This window comes from Prionailurus bengalensis, chromosome A2, assembly GCF_016509475.1.
Source record: "Prionailurus bengalensis isolate Pbe53 chromosome A2, Fcat_Pben_1.1_paternal_pri, whole genome shotgun sequence".
In the NCBI taxonomy this organism is placed as follows: domain Eukaryota; kingdom Metazoa; phylum Chordata; class Mammalia; order Carnivora; family Felidae; genus Prionailurus; species Prionailurus bengalensis.
The window spans coordinates 121273454-121277078 of NC_057348.1; positions in this window are offsets into that span (position 1 = coordinate 121273454).

Sequence of the window (3625 nt, forward strand, 5' to 3'; positions counted from 1 at the left end):
AGGATTGCAGTGGAGACAGCCAGACAGATGAGTTAGCGCATTTCTGTTTTTTTAGAGGCCTGTTTTCTCAATAAGAGTGGTGATCTATTTATTCTCAATCAGATTTTTTTCTTCATGGCTTTTTAAAAGCAACTCCAGTAAGTGATAGTTTACGTACAACAAAACACTCTTTGTAAGTGTCCAGTCTGATGGGCTTGGACACATACATACACCTGTGCTGTCACCATAGCCAGGATAGAGAACATTTCCATCACGCCTCAGAAGGTACCAGAGGCCCCTTTACACCTTGTTCCCACCCATCCACCCTCAGCCCCTAGGCAGCCATTGATCCGCTGTGTCGCGGTAGAGTGGATGAAAACATTTGTGTAAGGCTTGTGTTGCTCTGCGTATCTGTGAAAGGCATCAGCGTTACTGCTTGAGTCGGTTCCTTTTTATTGCTGAGTATTGTATGAATACACTACATTCACTCATACTACATTCATTGTATGAATATACTCCAGTTTGTCATCCACCAACCCATGGGTGGACACCTCGGCTATTTCTAGTTTGGGCTGTTATGAATGAAGGGACTGTGAACATTGATCTATAAATCTTGATGGGAACATGTGATTTCATTTATCTTGAATAAATAGGAATGGAATAACAGAGTCACAAGGTAAATATTTGTTTCCGTTTCTAAGATAACTGCCAAACTGTTTTCCAAAGTGGCTGTACCATTTTACATTCTCACGAGTACCGTATATGGTTTCCCCTACATTATTGCCAACATTTGATACTGTCAGTGTTTTTGAATTCTGGCCATTCTAGTGGGTACATAGTGGTATCTCACGATTTAATTTGAATTTACATAACCACTAATAATATTCCCATCTTAACACCTGTTGCTCCTGTGTATTTTCTTTGGCAAAAGGTCTAATCAGATCTTTATCCCATCACTTTTAACAGTTTGGTTGAGGTATAATTTACATACCACAGAATCCAATCATTTAATGTGTTCTCAGGTTCATCCGTGTCTAGCGTGTGTTAGTAATTTTAAGTTTTTATTTAAATTCTAGTTAACATACAGTGTAACATTAGTTTCAGGTCTCTAATGTAGTGATTCAACACTTGCATATATCCCTGCTGCACATCACATCAGATGCTCTCCTTAATCCTCACCGCCTGTTTCACCCATCTGCCCACCTACCTCCCCTCTGGTAACCATCAGTTTGTTCTCAACAGTTAAGAGTCTGTTTCTTGGTTTGCCTCTCTCTCTTTCTCGCCCCCCCGCCCCCCCGCTTTTCCCCTTTGCTCTTTGTATTGTTGTTCCTTGAATTCCACATATGAGTGAAATCCCATGGTATTTGTCTTTCTCTGACCAACTTATTTCACTTAGCATTATACCCTCTAGCTCTATCCATGTCGTTGCAAATGATGTGTTAGTAATTCTTATTTTTGCTGAACAGTATTCTGTTGTATGGATATACCACTTTGGTTCATTCACCAGCTGATGGAAATTTGGATTGTTTCCACTTTTTTGGCTATTATGAATGATGCCACTATGAACATTCACCTTCAAGTCTTTGTGTGGACATGTTTTTCATTTGTCTTGGGTAAGTACCTAGAAGGAGTATTGCTAGGTTATATGCATGCATCCATACATACCTTCCCATCCTGGGATATGGTGGAGGCTTACTCACTCTTATCCCCAGATTACTGTGTTAAATTTCCACGGTTCTGCTTATCTGTTGCTTGCTGCCATCAGTATCTTAACCTCAGACTAGCTACCATGTTGGCCTTCCCGGACTGCCACTAGCATTGATGTTTCCAGCAATACCTGTGACCGTGAGTTTTTCCCACATTTTGCTCCAGAAGCAGTTGAGCCCCCGCTCCAGCAAGGAGGCTGCAGGTTCTCACAGCCTGTCCCTCTCCAGTGGAACTATAACGCCCCAGAACTTGGGAGGCTGTGGGGGGATTATGTGTGGGGCAGAAGGGCGGGGAAACTGCTCTGGGCTAAAATGCCAGATTCACACTGTTTTTACTAAGGATCGGTAGCTCTTTTGGAGTAAACGTTTCTGTTTGTTGCATGCCTTGGGTCGTTTTCCAAAGTTCTAAAATCATTGTTCCAACAGTTTCCTCAATGTTTTTCACTACTTTCTGGGGAGAAAATGTGCCATACTCGTTTCCCAGTTATTCCCAAAGTCTCATGGGGCTCCTTATTTTTAAATTGGGTTGTAAGAGTTCTTTATATGCTCTGCATGCAAATACTTTTATCAGACGTATGATTTGCAAATACCTTCGGTCTATGGCTTGCCTTTTCAATTTCTTAACAGTGGTTTTGAAAGAGCAAAAGTTTTAAATTTTGCTGAAGTCTAGTTTATTAGTTTTTTGTTTTCCTTTTTATGCTTTTAGTCCTGTTTGAGAAATTTTTGCTAAATACAAAGTCACAGAGATTTTCTCTGCCACTCTTACATTTGGATCTGTGATATAACTCGTTAATTTTTGTGTATATTGTGTGAAGGTATATATTGATGTTCATGGTTATCCATATGACTCTCCAGTTTGTTCCAGATTGTTTGTTCTAATGACCATTGAATTAACTTGGTATCTTTGTTGAAAATCAAAAAGCTTTATATGTGTGGGTCTGTTTCTGGGCTCATTTTTGTTCCATCGACCTATATATATTACATTATCTTGATTACTGTGTATTTATAAAAGTTTTGAAAGCATTGTTTTCAGTTTTGAAACAAACTTTTTCTGGGCCTAGAATTCTAGATCATCTTTTTTTGTTTTTGTTTTTATTGTCTTTTAGTACTTTAAAGATACTCTCCCATTATCTTCTATCATACAGTAGCTTCAGGCAAGAAATTTGCCATCATTCTTTGTAAAAAAGTTTTTATGTTTTATGTGTTTGTTTTGTTTTTGGTTTTTTGGTTTTTTGTTTTTTTTGTTTTTTTTTTTTTTTTTTTTTGAGAGAGAGCATGAGCAGGGGAGGAGCAGAGGAAGAGGGAGAGAGAGAATCTTAAGCAGGCTTTTCACTGAGCATGGTGCTTCATGCGGGGCTCCATCTTACAACCCTGGGATCATGACCTGAGCCGAAATTAAGAGTTGGGCACTTAACCAACTGAGCCACCCAGGTGCCCTTATAAGATTTCTTTTTTTTTTTTTTTTTTTTGAAAGTTTATTTTGAGAGAGTGGGGGAGGGGCAGGGTGAGAGGGAGAGAGAGAATCATCAAGAGTCAGATGCTTAACCAACTGAGCCACCCAGGAGCCCTCCCCGCCCCATGTAAAAACTTTATAGTTGAGACTATTTACATACTATAAAATCCACCATTTTGAAAGGTACAATTCAGTGCTTTTAGAATATTCACAAGGTCACCACTGTTTAATTTGAGAACATATATAGCAGTCCAGAAAGAAATCCCTGCCCATCAGTAGTCATGCTCCATTCTTCCCTCCCTCCCCATTGCCTTTCTCTGGGTAATCAGTATTCTACTTGTCTCTCTTTAAATCTGCGTATTCTGGACACTTCATTAAATGGAATCATACAGTACATGTCCTATTGTGTCTGGTTTCTTTCACTTAGTGCAATATTCTCAAGGTTTATCCATGCTGTAATAGGTATCAGTGCTTAATTTTTTTAGAT